Source organism: Thamnophis sirtalis, unplaced genomic scaffold, assembly GCF_051295495.1.
Source record: "Thamnophis sirtalis isolate CommonGarterSnake01/CBP01778 unplaced genomic scaffold, rThaSir2_p1.2 scaffold_4, whole genome shotgun sequence".
Lineage (NCBI taxonomy): Eukaryota > Metazoa > Chordata > Lepidosauria > Squamata > Natricidae > Thamnophis > Thamnophis sirtalis.
The window spans coordinates 71,973,105-71,989,032 of record NW_028261384.1 but is presented as its reverse complement, the minus strand read 5'-3'; the positions used below and the strand labels follow the sequence as shown (position 1 = coordinate 71,989,032).

Here is a 15,928-nt window from a genome sequence, read left to right as displayed (position 1 = left end):
AGATGGAGGTGCCCCAGCAGCAGCAGCAGCAGCAGCCATTCGAGCCCCTCCAAAGGGAGGAAGTGGGGTCACGCAAGTATCAACATCCAAAGAGTCCTCCTCTTGGAGTGAAGTATGGAGGAGATCCCAAACAACTGGGGGTTTTTTAGTTCAGGTTTGGAATTACATGCAGCAATATGTAGAAGATTTCGCATCGGAGGATGCCAAAGTGAGAGCTGTCACTATGGCATTGGAGAGCAAAGCAGCTGTCTGGATGGTCACTTTCCATAATGTTGATTCCCACTTGCTGAGAGATCACAATGTGTTTATGGCAGCCCCAGGGAAATGCTTTGATGACCCCCTCGCAAATTGGAAGGCAAGAACCAGGATGAAAACCTTAACCCAGGGGAGGTGGTCTGTGGCTGAGTATATACAGGTGTTCCGTGAGCTATCTGTGCATATGCAGAGGTGGTCCAAGGAAGCTTTGATGGAAAGCTACATGGACAGCCTGAATGACGATGTATACCAGAGTTGTGTGAACAGCCCCCTCCCCCTGGTGACCTGCAACGATGGTATGAACTGGCAGCTAATGTGGAAATTGACCTAGCAAAAAATCAATACCATGGAGGCAGCAGCAGAACCAAAATCCCCCCCTTTGCTGAAAGAGGCTCCAAGAGCAGGAAAGTGGGGTTTGGCAACCAAGTCCCAATCAACTGTCTATTTCCGATGTGGGAAGGAGGGGCATCAGGCTGCCCACTGCTATTCTAAGATTGGCCCAAAACCAGCTGCAGCTGGAGAGAAGAAACCCAACCAGCAGCCAGGGAGATGCCTTGAAACCGCCCTGAAGGGTGTGGAAGTTGCTGATGCCCTTCCTCCAAGCCAGGAGGAAGCAGAACCCTCCCCTCTTTCAGGAGAAAGTGAAACCGACTCCAGTGATGACCACCTGGTAAGTCCCCAATCAGGCCCCATGACCATCCCAGTAGAAATAAAAGTACCCTCAACTGGAGCCCAGGGGAAGATGCTGGCCCTGTTAGATTCTGTCTGTACTTGATGTGTAATTAGTCCAGAGGTGGTGGAAAAAATGGGTTTAAGACTATGAAATACCCATTTCCTTTTGCCTTTTGGCTGGGGGGAGGGGTGTTGCTACTTTGTAACTGAACCAGTAGAAATGTGGATGGGAGAGCACCAAGAAACTTTGAGTTTCATTGTTGCACCCGGGATGGATTGGTCCCTTATATTGGGATTACCTTGGCTGTGGAAATGGAACCCTCACGTGAACTGTCGGAAGGGGTAGTTATGTATCGAGTCAACAAAACCGCCAGAGGTGGAGGGAAAGACTTCCCACCTAGCCAAAGCTGTAACTGACTTAGCAGCTGTTACACGTGAAAAACTTGAGGGAGAGGAAAGAATTCCAAAGGAATATTGGAATCTCAAGGAGGTTTTTAGCAAAAGGGCTTCTGACAAGCTCCCTCCCCATGATGCCAGAGATTGCAGCATAAAAATTCTCCCAGGGGAGAAGCTCCCTAAGCCACAGATTTACTCTATGACCCCATGCAAGATAAAGGAATTATGCAATTTCATTGATAAGAATTTAAAGAGGGGGTTCATACAACATGCTAGGCCCTAGCTAACCACGCCAGTCTTGTTCAAAGAGAAAAAAGATGGATTTTTTTCGCTTATGCGTGAACTACAATAACCTCAATTCCATTTGCGTTGAAAACGTGTACTCTTTGCCCCTTATGAAGGACATATTAGCTCACTTGGGCAAGGGAAAATTTTTCACCAAATTAGATTTAAGAGAGGCCTACAACTGAGTCAGAATAAAAGAGGGAGATGAATGGAAGACTGCTTTTAACTGCCCTTTGGGATGTTTCCAATTTAGAGTACTCCCATTCAGACTATAGGGGGTACCATCTGTTTTCATGCAATTGATTAATGAGGTGTTGCATGAACACCAGTACAAGGTGATGTTAGTTTACCTTGATAACATCCTTGCCTACATAAAAACACATGAGGAACAGGAGAAATAGGTGCACTCAGTCCTGAAGAAACTCTGAGCCGCTGAACTTTATGCCAAATTGTCTAAGTGTGAATTTCACTAGGAGAAAATTGACTATTTGGGGTACTGTATCTTTCACGAGGGTATCAAATGAACCCAGAGAAAGTCCAGGCTGTTACTCAATAGGCAGCTCCTCGCAACTGCAAGCAGCTAATGAAGTTTTTCGGGGTTCTCAAACTTTTACTGCCAATTCATTCCTTCATTCGCTAGCATTGCACTGCCCATTAAGAATCTTATAAAATCGGGAAGAAGGCGGGGCTTAGCAGTGAGAAGATGGAGTTTCAGGCTACTCCTGAAATTCCTCTATACCGAAGGATTTTTGGACGGGTTCTTTGAACTCTAGCTGTCTCGGAGACGACAGTGAAGGTGGGGAGAGGCCCAGGACCTCAGAGATACCCGCAAATCTCTGGGGGGGGTATTAACTCCTCGTGCCAATTCCTTTTTGGATTAGCTGCGTGCTAACTGAAACTGCAGGCTGCCCCTAAGAATGGAAGAAGTGATGTCATCTGGTAAGCTGATTTTATTATCCAAGAGAGACTGTTCGTGTTAAAAAATTAAGCTAATTGAAACCAAAGAACAGAAAGATTTAGCGGCGAATTGGCTTATTCTAATGGATTTATGACTGGTGGTTACTTTACTTCTTAAATGCTTCAAGAAACTCTGCGACATCCTCCCCCCTCTGAATCTCCCTAAGTGGATCGTAAAACTTATCTCCTACTAATTAGCTCGTCACGATTCGACATTTTTATTACTTTACTACCTAGTTCTGTTTACAACTAGATAAGATTGACAGCCTGTAAGAGACTAAAAAAAAGTGCTTCGAAGCCGGTGGGGAAAAAAAAGAGAGCTTCTAATTTTTAACTACGACACATCATGGCGTCCCAAAATACCTCTAAGATTTCATTTCAGGCTCTTTTTTCTGCGTGTAGAGGACTTTTCGATTCTTACCAAAAACTGGAAAGAAAACTGGATCAACTGATTATAAAATATGAAGCTAAAACTGAGATCGTTGAATGCTTAAATGTTCCTGAAACACAAATGGAAAATGTGAGAAATGGTGTCTGGTCTATCTCAGAGGAAGAGAGGAGCGGGGGAGCTATAAAGACGACTCATTTAAAGAGACAGAGTGCAGGAGGAATGGAAAATCCACCCTTGAGAATTAAAGTTAATTTGGGAAATTTTATAAGCCTAGGACAACATTATTATTTCATCACCGACATTCAGAATCCACAGGTGCCGAAATATTTTTGTTTGGATTTGCTTATGGAAACATTTGGTAAACTTATCCAACGAATGGCTATTGGACTGAGGAAATCTCGTTGTTGGAGGGACACAGGCTGACAGATGGGAAAATACAACTTAAAAGTAGCTAAATCGGATTACTTCAATTTGTAATAGATATAGCTGAATAATGACTGATATGGATAGCAATATATATAATTTGGAACTGGCTGATAGATTGATGAATACAATTGAAAACTAGTTAAACCTAATTGCTTTTTCTTGTAACAGATATAGCTGAATAATAATTGATATTGATAGTAATGTATATAATGTGGAATTGATATGATAACTAACAATTGGATATGAGAAAACACCTTTAGACTATACATAAAGAGTATTAACTACAATAACTATCACTATTAAAAAACCAAATAAAATACATACAATCAAATGTTAATCAATACTGGGAAAATGTTATGATATATGATATAATTGAATATTATGGATGTTTAGCTAAAATAGGATATGAGGATTTGATGATAATAGAGGATTTTACAAATAAGTAAATGAATTGCCAGCATGTGTTATGGACTAATTCTTTAGCATAGCTAAGGATGAAGGATGTTTAAATAACCATAATAATTAAAACTGAAGGTATAATGATGTTGATATGGTAAATATTCGAGTTAAGATATTTGAATTAATATGAATTAACGGAAGAGAAGCACCAAAACATGTTGTAACCAGTTGATATACTTCTTCTTTTTTCATAGTAGACACTTGTGTTTTGTTTTGTTTTCCTGATTGTCGTTTTTGTCTTTTTTTGTATTATTTACTATCTTTTATTTTAATTTTTATTTTCTATTTGTCCTTTTTTCTTTTTTCTTTTTTTTTTTGATTTTTGTTCAAGATTATTACTCCTACCAATATTTCTAAATAATAATCACAGTTAAATGAAAATGGATATATAATAATGCTTGAGTTAATATGAGTTATGTTAGTTGACTGTGGAGGAGATGTACCAAAACTTATCTGTAATTGATTGATATATTAAGAAAGATGCGGTACCCGTTTTAAACTAAAATTAAAAAACATTTAATTAAAAAAAAAAGAATCTTATAAAATCAAAAGGAGACCTAGGCCTGGTAAACCTCTGAATTGGACTATGGAATGTCAAGCAGCTTTTGAGAAGTTGAAATGAACCAGTTTGCAGCTGAACCAGTGTTAAAGCACCCTGACATGGACCACCCTTTGTGATCCAAGCAAATGCACTGCCTTGAGGGCAGTGTTGCTCCAAATGATGTAAACCTGCAACCTTGCGCCTACACCTCCGAAAAACTAACAGAAATGAAAAGAAGATGGGCAATATGGGGAAAGGAAGCTTTTGCCATCTGGTGGGCCTTGCTAATCTGGCGGCATTTCCTTGAGGGGGTTAAACATCCATTTGAGGTGTGGATTGATTATAAAAACCTTGAAGCGTTAAAAAAAATGAAAATTGTCACTAAAATAAGTTTGTTGGGTACACCATTTTAACTGATTTCAGTTTACACAAAAATACATCCCTGGGGGGGGGAGGGGCAAACTTTATGGCTGATCTATTGTCCAAGCTTCCCCAGTACAACAGTACCAAATCAATGGTGATTCATCCAGTCATCTCAGCTAAATAGCCCTCATGGTCCCCAAGAACCAGGGAAAAGTGGATTTGGAGGTGCCCACTGATCTGATGGAAAAACTGAAGGAAGGCCTCGCACCTGATGGCTGGTTCAAGCGGCACTCCAAGGAGTGCACTATGCAGGATGGCCTTGCCTGGGTAGGAGTAAAGCTGTATGTTCCTGCCAGCCTTCAACAAGCTCATGACTTAAGAATGGCGGGGCATTTTGGTTTTGTGAAAACCTTGCATTTGGTTAAAAGGCAGTTTTGGTGGCCTTCCTTGAAAAAAGACGTAGAATCCTACATAGCTAGCTATCCTATTTGTGCAGCAGCAGAGACTACCATGGAAACCTCAAGGACTACCTCAGAGTGTTGCCCGACCTAGTGCACCATGGAAGGAGATATCAATGGATTTTATTGCTGAGCTACCAGAAAGCCTGGGAAATACTGTCATCTTGGTTATCACATATTTGTTCTCCAAGCAAGTGCATTTTGTACCCTGTTCCAAGATCCCATCAGCAAAGACACTGGCTAAACTGTTTATTTTACATGTGTATAGGTTGCATGGGGTTTCTAAATGCATTATTTCAGATAGGGGGGTCCAATTCACCTCTCTCTTTTGGAAAGAATTCCTAAAGTTAATTGGCTCCCTCCAGGAGTTAAGCTCCACCCATGATCCACAGACTAATGGGGCTTGTGAAAGGGCTAACTCAGTTCTAGAGCAGTATTTTAGGTGCTATGTCAATTATCAGCAAGTAATTGAGCTGACCTCTTGCCCCATGCAGAGGTGGCTTACAATTCAGTACATAGCAGTACTGGAATGACCCCTTTTAAAGTAGTGTTTGGCCAGGATTTTGTACCCATTCCTGAATTACCTCAGAAGAAACCACAAAATTTGTCTTTGTCCAAATGGAATGATCAGTTTCAACATTTCTGGCCTATGACTCACAAGGCCTTAGATGTCGCTCACCAAGTGCACAAAAAACAAGCTGATAAAAAAGGATAAAGCCAAAAGAGTACCAAGTTGGAGATAAAGTATTTTTGTCCACCAAGTTCCTTCAAACTACCCAGAAATTGAAGAAACTGGGTCTGAAATATATGGGTCCTTTCCCCATTGTCAAAATTGTGAATCCAATTGATCAGTGCAATTGAAAAACTCTTAGGAGAATCCATCCTGTGTTTCATTTAAACTTACTAAAGTCATAACATACATCTTCTATCGGTTCACCACAAACCTCACCCCCTATCCCCCTCCTAATTGAAGGAGAACAAAATTTTGAAGTTAAAGAAATTTTGGATTCCAGGAAACATAGGGGATGAATCCAATATTTGGTGGCCTGGAAACATTTTCCCCATCCCAGGTTGAGTAAGTGCCGAATGTCAGCCTCTACTTTGCTGCCTAGTTATTGGCTGCCATAAAAACAGGGAGGGAAGGGGCTTGAGATACCGTATTTTTCAGAGTGTAAGACGCACCAAGGTTTTGAAGAGGCATTTTTTTAAAAAAGTGGGTAAGTAGATAGAGGGATAGAAAGAAAGAGAAATACAATAGGTAGGTAGTAGAGAGGGTAGGTAGGTAGGTAGGTAGGTAGGTAGGTAGGTAGATAAAGGGATAGAAAGATAGAAATAGATAGAGAACTACAGTAGGTAGGGAGAGAGTTGTGTAGGTAGATAGGTAGAGGGATAGACAGAAATAGAGAGAGAGAAGTACAATAGATAGGTAGGGGGAGAGAGAGAGAGTAGGTAGGTAGATGTTTCCAGGTGTATTTATCCATGTGCTGGAGAAGGAAATCACTGACAAACCTTAAGACTTTGTTTCTGCTGGAACAGCACTTGATCAATGTAATTCTCATCAGTTAAAGAGCTTTCCGAAAGGAAAAAAAACTTTTTACACTCTGCAAACTTCTGAAAAAATGCCTGTTTTTGGTGAAAATGGGCCCTTTTTTTCAAATAAAAGGCATGAATAGCCTTGAGGGGGGGGCTTGCAGAGTGATCCTGGGGGACAAAAATGAGCAAAAGAAAGGCCCATTTCCCATGAAAACAGGCATGTTTTTTGTCAAAAAAATTGCATACATACGGTATGCATGGAGGCTTATAGAGTGCTGGGGGAGCTGGGGGGCAAAAATGGGCCATTTTTTGCATTTTTCCGCCCTCCCCAGCCCCCAGGAGCTCTCTGAAAGCCTTCATTAGGGTATGCACAACCATTTTAGTGAAGGGGTCAAGGCTTCAGGAGGCAAAAAATGCTGTATTCGATGTATAAGATGCACCCAGATTTTCAGCCTCTTTTTTGAGGAAAAAAGGTGCATCTTATAGTCCAAAAAATATGGTATTTGGGATGGGGAATTTCTGGTGCTGAGGGAGTTATCAAGAGGGAATTTAGTTCTCACCATCTTCTGCACATGCTGATAGCTTGTGTTTGGACTTGGTCAAGGTCAACTGTCTCTGCATACCAACAGGATGAGGCTATTTTAAGATGTACCCCCACATGACACCTTAGGGAGTTGCAGATTGGTCATTGGGATGGGGTAATTGTGGGGAGGGTGCTGGGTAAAAGTTTGATATGTACATGTTTTCGCCCTTTTGGCTCAGATCTTGCTTTCCTTTTGTTGCTTTCTTTTCATAACCAGTAAAAGTATCTTTATCTCTACAAAAATGGAATTGGGAGTTTTCTTTCTTGGTTATTGAAGGAGGCACGCCTGACAGGCAGTATACAAATAACACAATGGAACAAGAAATTAAATTATTCTTATTGAATATAAATGAACTAAATTCACCGGAGAAAAGAAGACAAATTCTGACTAGACTACAAAAAATGAATATGGACATTTTGTGCCTTCAAGCGGTACATATCGAAAGTCAATATAAGAAACCATTAGAATATCCGAAATTTGGGAAACTGTTCACAACACTAACACACACAAAAAAGGAGAAATGCAATATACATTAAAGATTGGATAAATGCAAAAAAAAATCTACTCAGACAAAGAGCGGAGTATCTTGATGATAGAAATAGAAACAGAACAAAGAAAAATTCTTCTCACAGCGATTTATTCACTAAACAAAAACCAAAAAGAATTTTACAAGAAAGTCCACCAAAAATTAACAGAAATAGAATATGAGAATATATGTTTAATCTGTGATTTCAACGCAATAACAGACATCAATGGCAACTACAAGTGTAGTTAAAGAAATAAGAAAAAAAAGAACACTACCAATTACCTTTTTTGAAATGGTGCAGGAACTGAGTCTACAAGACGTATGGCGAGAAAGAAACATAGGAAAAAAACAATACACATTTTATTCCAACCCAAACAAATCATGATCAAGGATAGATATGGTCTGGATGACCCAGGGCTTGAGAAGAGATACAGAAGAGATTGAAATAATGACAAACACATGGAAAGATCACAGCCATATAAAAAACATGGAAAAGACAAAAAAAGAAAAAGAAAAAGAGATGGACAATGAACCAAAGAATATTGAAAGATAAATATTAAAAGAATATACAAAAATAATAGAAAAAGAATTGAAATTTTTTTACAAAGTAAATAAGAAAAAAGAGACATTGCTACAAAATTTATGAGACACTACAAAAGCTTTTATTAGGGGATTGACAACAGCATACTCGGCAAGGAAAAATAAGGAAAAGAGACAAAAATAAGAAATACTAGAGAAAAAACTTAAAAAATTGGAAATGGATTTGCAAAAAGACTCATAATAAATAAAAAATAAAGGAAAAGAAAGAACTGGTAAAACACAAATTGAATCTGATGGCACAAGAAGAAATGGCCCAAAAAATTAAATTTGCAAAACAAAATTTCTTTGAAAAAGCGAATAAACCAGAGAGATGGTTCGCGCACAAACTGTAAAAATAAAAATAAAAAAATACACCAGCTACAGGATGAAAAAGGAAATATGCAATATCGGAAGGAGGGAAAAAATATATAGAATAGAACTTCTTTGAAAAACTATATAGCAAAGAAAACATATTGCAGGATAATAACAGTACCTAAACAAAAAGAATTTACAGGAAATTGAGGAAGAGAGAAATGCTAAATAGGGAAATCACAATGACGGAATTAATAGAAGTACTGAGGAGACAAAAGAATAATAAAACACCAAGCCCAGACATTATGCATGTAGAATTTAATAAAAACACACAAGAGCCAATAGAAACAGTGATCTTAGATTTATTTAATGAAGCACTGACAGAAGTAAAAATACCAAAATCATGGAGGGAAGCGTATATAATGCTGATACTCAAAGAGGATTCGGACCATCAACAAATAAAAAATTATAGACCAATTTCATTACTAAATTCAGACTATAAAATTTTCACATCAATAATGGCAGAATGAATATAAAATATTAAACAAAATTATTCACACAGATCAAAATGTTTTTTTGCCAAAACGTCAGTTAAAAAACAATATGAGAGTAATTATGAACACACTAGAATACTACGAAGAGAACCCAGGGAAACAGGCAGCATTGGTCTTTCTAGATGCCCAAAAAGCAATTTAATTGCTTTTTAATTGACAATTTTAATTGGCAGTTCATTAGTATACAATTAAAAAAGATGAGATTTGGAGATAATTTTATAAAGATGATAGAAACAACATATTCGGCCCAGACAGCAAAAGTAATAATAAATGGGGACACCACATAAGAATTTAAAATTTGGAAAGGAATGAGACAAGGATGTCCACTTTCACACTTATTATTTACACTAACACTTGAGGTCCTGTTAATAGAAATTAGAAATAATCAAGAAATAAAGGTACTAAAAATAAAAAAATGAGGAACACAAAATGCAGGCATTTGCAGATGACATGGTATTTATACTAGAGGAGCCGTTAGAAAGGAACTAAATTAATCCAAAAAATAGGGGAATTCGGTAGAGTAGGGACTTAAATCAACAAGAATAAAATAAAGATTATTATGAAAAATCTCATCAAAAAACAAGAGCAAGAATTAAAGAAAATTATGGGAATGCAGACAATAAAAATGGTAAAATGTTTAGGAATTTGGCTGACAAGAAAATGTTCAACAATTAAGGAAGATAATTATGAGAAAATGATTCCGAAAATTAAAAAAGATTTGGAAAATTGGAGGAAACTGCAAATATCATTAATCGGAAGAATTGCTATAGTCAAAATGAATGTCCTACCTAAAATTTTGTTTCTATTTCAAGTGGTGCCAATCAACCTAGGGAATTTTTTTCATAGATCTAACTAAATTAACAGTACGATTTATGTGATTAGGAAAAAAACCACGAATTAAATTAAAACTACTACAGGACAGTAGGAAAAAAGGAGGTTTTGGACTCCCTGATTGGGACCTTTACTATAAAGCAGCAGCTCTTACCTGGATAAGGAAATGGATTAATCTAAAAAAACAGGAGAATACTAACAATAGAAGGATATAATTTAGAATTGGGTTGGTACACCTTTATTTGGGATCGGAAAGACAAAATCTATGGTTACTTCCAAAGACATCAAATTAGAAATGCTTTACTTCAAATTTGGTCAAAAAAATCAAAAGAAAACATTACAACAAAATCCCAATTTGGTTATTCACTATGGAAGCATTGATCTATCCGAATGTATTGGACATAAATAAAATAATAAGATACGAAGGTATACTAGATAAGCAAGAGAGGTTAAAAACAAGGCAAGAACTAAAGAATGAGGAAATAGATATAGATTGGTGGTCATACACACAAATACAGGTGAGGTACAAAAAAGATAAAGAAAGAGATGGATTTTATAAGGAGCCACAAGAATTGGATAAAACTCTACAGGAAACCGAAGAGAAAGTGTGTGTGTGTTTGTTCGTGTGTGTGTGTGTGTGTGTGTGTGTGTGTGTGTGTGTGTGTGTGTGTGTACATACATATATACCAGTGGATGGGTTTCTGCCAGTCCGCACCGGTTCAGGCGAACCGGTTCGTGAAATTCAGCGAGCCGGTGAGGACCAGTGGACCAAGAAGTAACTTTTGGGAATGCCGGCACTGGCCCTGTTGCTTGATCGCCCTTGCTATCCCGTCGCAGCTCGCTCGCTCCCCTGCCCATCCGCACTAAACTAGGCTAGCCCAGCCTACCGCTCACTGATTGGCTGGAGTCCAGCCAATCAGTGAGTGGACTGGAGGTGACCCATTTAAAAGCGTGGCACCAACGGCCAACATTCCTCTTTTGAAAAGAGTCTTTCTCTTGAGTAATATTTCCTTATACATTTTAGGGACCTTTCCTTACATAATTGGTGTTTTCATTCATACTTTTGGATTTTTAATTTCTGTTTCCGTTTCTTAGCAATTGCAAAAACAAATCCCATGTGAAAAAGTATTCAAAGTCTTCTTGATTTTAATTGTCAATTTATTTATTCCTGCACATTCATTTTCATATCTCTGTTTTGTCACACACAATTCCAGCAGCTGCAAAGATGTGTAAAATTAAATATATATTGTACTCCCTTTCAAATAGCCAAAAAAATATTTCTGGTTTTAATTCCATATCTTGCTTTACCATTGCTTCTAACCACTAACTTCTGAATAGCTACTTGGACCGACCTAAGTACTGAACCTAATTCATATATTCCTGTTTTTTGGAACTGAGAACTACATTTCAGAAACAGGTAATCTGTATTGCTCTGGGAATATGACATTCATTCTTGAACTATCTTCTTGGATGAAAGACTATATCTTTCCTGTTTGTTTATATCTTTCCTGTTTCTCATCCTTCCTGAAAAGACTGCACATTGTTGGTTGAAAGCAGAGGTCCCTTCTGTTACCTCTAGTCCTCAGCTTACAACCACAATTGAGTCCAATATTGTTTTATTTCTTTCGCAAGCAGTTAGTATTACTTAGTCTAATGAAGAAGAGGCAACAGAGTATGACCATTTTCTTCTCCAAAAAAACAAGAGTTGAGGAATCAGCTGATCCAAAACAGTCACCAGCACCAGCACCGCCAGCAGCACCAGCACCGCCAGCAGCACCAACACCGCCAGCAGCACCAACACCGCCAGCAGCACCAGCACCGCCAGCAGCACCAGCACCGCCAGCAGCACCAGCACACCTTATTTGCATGGAGACCAGTAAGCAATAGGAACAGGAAGCTTTAACCAAATCCCTGGATAAGTCAACTGAGAAATATTTATCCAGTACTTGCACAATATTTTCTACTGTTTACAATCTGGCGTAAAGATGTAATCCATTCTCAGACATTGAAGCGCAAGTAAATTTGCTAAATACGGTTGGAGTGGATGTGGGAGTTGGCTTGAATTCACGGAGATCTGCAGTGAAAATCGTTTAATTTATTGCAAACCAAATCAAGACCACCATGTTTTCAAGGATTATTGGAAATAATCAAAAGGTGTGCCTAATAATCGATGAGGCCTCAACACTTTCAATGAAAGCAGTGCTTATAGTTTTTGTTAGAGTTGAGGATCCAGAATGCCCAGCAACCGTCTTTGTTGAGCTTCTGGAATTACAGAGACAAGATGCGGAGACCACATATTCCGCATCAATGGGAAGCTTGTATAAAGTTGGATTTACCACCAAATATCTACGGAAGAATTTAATCGCTTTCTGCTCCGATGGTGCCAACATTATGCTTGGAAGAAAATCTGGAGTCAGCGCCAGAATAGCTCAAGACTTCCCAAACATCGTCATCTGGCACTGCTTCAACCACCACCTGCAACTTGTGTTGGATGATGCAATAAGAGAAGTGAAGCAGATCAACCACTTCAAGATCTTCCTTGATAAAGTACACACCACCTTTCACAAATCCTGCAAGAGCCAGAATGACCTCTTCCAAATCTCTGAACAATTGGGCATAGAAATTGTAAAGATTGGCAGAGTTTTGGGACCAAGATGGGCTGCCTGCAATTTAAGGGCAACAATGACTGTGTGGCGTGCTTATCCAGTGCTACATCAGTTTTTTCAGGGCAATGAAAGATACCCAGGCATGGCTTCCCATTTTGAAAATTTAATTTTTTTGCAGGATTTGGCCCTGATGATCGACATCCTAAATGAGATTTCTCTTCTGTCAAATGCCATACAGGGGAGGGAGACAAATATCATTGTGGTCAAAAAGTTAATATTGCGAACAATCAATGCTTTTGAAGTGCTTAGACAGAGAAAGGGCAGATATGAAAAAGAACTTGTGGAACTGCTAAAAACACAAGCCTTCAAAAACATCAATTTAGCTCCAAATCAACGATATTTTGCCCTTCCTCATGAAAAACTTTTGGAAAGCATCATCACCAATTTGAAGAAAAGGCTAATGGTTTGTGACCATCTAAGAACAGGTAGCCTATTGCCAGCCACAAACAAGTTACACTTTATCACATATTTGAAGCCAGATTACTGGAACATTGAAGATGTAATCGTTCCATGGGCTGAGGCAGAGGAAGCATTGTTGCATTTGGCAGTATTTTTAATTATGAAATTAATTTGGACTACAGTTTTTTTGGAAAATGTGCTGAAAAATCCACACAAGTACAAAATTCCTGACAGTATCAGAAAAGCTAGAGATATTGTCAGGACAATTGCTTTTAGTTCAGCAGAGGTGGAAAGGGGGTTCTCCAAAATGAACCTCATATGTTCAGAGCAAAGAACACACCTAATTGTTCCAAACATAAGTAATCTGATGGTGATAAGTGTTTTTGGCATACCTGTTGAGAGATGGGACCCAATTCCGACAGTGAAAGTTGGCTGATGATCCACGAGTAAAGATGAGGAAAGCTGCAACAGAGGAATCTGGAAGCCTAAGTACAGTATAGAGATATCAACAACCAGAAAAGCAATAGCACAAGTAAGTACTTGAGTGTATCTCTTTCATTGTGTTATTCTTATGTAAGGTGTAAGTGCAAGCAATTAAAGTCTTGCTTTCTGTGTCTCTCCTTTGTGCAAGTTTTTTGAGCAAACCAAAGCGGTAAGGTGCTGTGCAAAAGACCGGCAAGCCAGTGATGCTTCCTCTGTAAGTAGCTCTCTTTATTGCTGAGTGTGGTGTGGTCTGTGCTGTGTTCATTCTTGAGATAGTGAAGTGCAAGCAATTGAAGTCTTGCTTTCTGTGTCTCTCCTTTGAGCAAAGTAAAGCGATAAGGTGGTGTGCAGAAGACCAGCAAGCCAGTGAGATCCTTCCTCTGTAAGTAGCTGACTTTATTGCTGGATGTGGTCTGTGCTGTGTTCATTCTTGAGATAGTGAAGTGCAAGCAATTAAAGTCTTGCTTTCTGTATCTCTCCTTTGTGCAGGTTGTTGGAACAAGGTGGTGAAGTGGTGGTGCAGAAGACGCAAAAAAGGACAGTAATTTTCCTTTTCTATTATTTTGTGTGCTTGTTTCATCCTAATGCAGTGCATACAATTAAAGTCTTGCTTTCTTTGTCTCTCCTTTGTTCAGGTTATTGGAGCAAAGTGGTGAGGTGGTGGTGGTGCAGAAGACGCAAAAAAGGAGAGTAATTTTCCTTTTCTATTATTTTGTGTGCTGGTTTCATCCTAATGCAGTGTATGCAATGAAAGAGTTCATTTCTGTGTCTTTTCTTTGTGCAGCCCATTCATTGGAATCCATGATACTGAAGACTGGCAAGAACAGTCATTTTCCTTTTGTAAGTAGCTCTTTTATTGTTTTTGTACTTATTTTAATCTTATTGTAGTTCATCCGTTGGGGCAAAGATTTCAGTGACATCATCTTGGCCACTCCCACCTGGTCACATGGTTGGTAAGCCACTCCCACCCAGTCATATGTCAGCAAGCCACTCCTACCTGGTCACATGGCCGGCAAGCCACTCCCACCCAGTCACATGGCCGGCAAGCTACTCCCACAAAGGAGGCCACACGCACAGAGTAGGTTCCCAAAAAATTTGAAACCCACCATTGGTATATACATACATACATACATTTACCTATTAAGATTCAAAATGGAAGAAGAAGTCGTGAAAGAAACTATGACAACATGGGTGACAAATTTTGGATATACTATAGAATTGGCTGATTGAGAAAAAATTTGGGAATCAAATTATAAATTAATGAGGGCAACGGCATACAGAGAGAACATATATAAGATGTTTTCCAGATGGCATCTCCCACTGGCAAGAATTGCAAAAATGTTCTCAGAATGCTCTCCTATGTGTTGGAAGTGCAAGTAACAACACGGAACATACTATCATATGTGGTGGGCGTGCGCATTTGCAAAAAAATATTGGAGAAAAATAAAAGATTGGCTGGAAGAGATTACTACATACCAAATAGAACTAAATCCGGAATTATTTTTACTAGGAATTATAAAGAGAAATCACAAGAAAAATATCAAGTATTTAATTTTGCACATAATCGTGGCAGTGAGAATTTCATTTGCACAGAATAGAAAAAATAAATACACACTAACCCAAGAAAACGTAATTAAAAAAATACTGGAATGCGCCAAGGTGGTTAGGCTTAAAAGACAAAAAAGAATCCAAATATTACTCAGTTTGGGAGTTATGGTATAAATGACTAGAGGAAAGAGGGGAAAAAGTAGGAAAACAATAAAAAGAAAAGAAGAAAGACTAAAAAATTAAAAACAATGACGAAACCGGAAAATGAAATAAAAGGTGGAAATATAAAATAGATGTAAGACAATAAATAGTAGGAAATAAAATAATCTAAGATGATTTAAATGTACTGCATTTTTCGGAGTATAAGAACACACCTTTTTTCCTCAAAAAAGAGGCTGAAAATCTGGATGTGTCTTATACATCAAATACAGCATTTTTTGCCTCCCAAAGCCCCGTCCCTTTACCAAAATAGCTGTGCAAACCCTTATGGAGTGTTTCAGAGAGCTCCTGGGAGGTGGGGAGGGCAGAAATGAGAAAATAACGTGCCCTTTTTTGCCCCCCTCCCCCAGTCCACAGCAGCACTCTATAAGCCTCCATAAGGCTATGGGCTGTTTTGTACTTGTTTTAGCCCCCCCCCCCCCCCGGAGCACTCTGCAATTCCCCCTTCAAGGCTATTCATGCCTCTTTTTTTTTTTTGAAAAAAAAAACGG

The 15,928-nt window shown here is 38.7% G+C and overlaps 1 protein-coding gene across 8 annotated transcripts in view; it reads right to left on the bottom strand.

Moving 5' to 3' along the window:
- The window catches only part of SUGCT (succinyl-CoA:glutarate-CoA transferase), a 440,539-nt gene that overhangs the window by 180,625 nt on the left and 243,986 nt on the right, over positions 1 to 15,928 (bottom strand). The gene's annotated exons all lie outside the window — the stretch shown is intronic.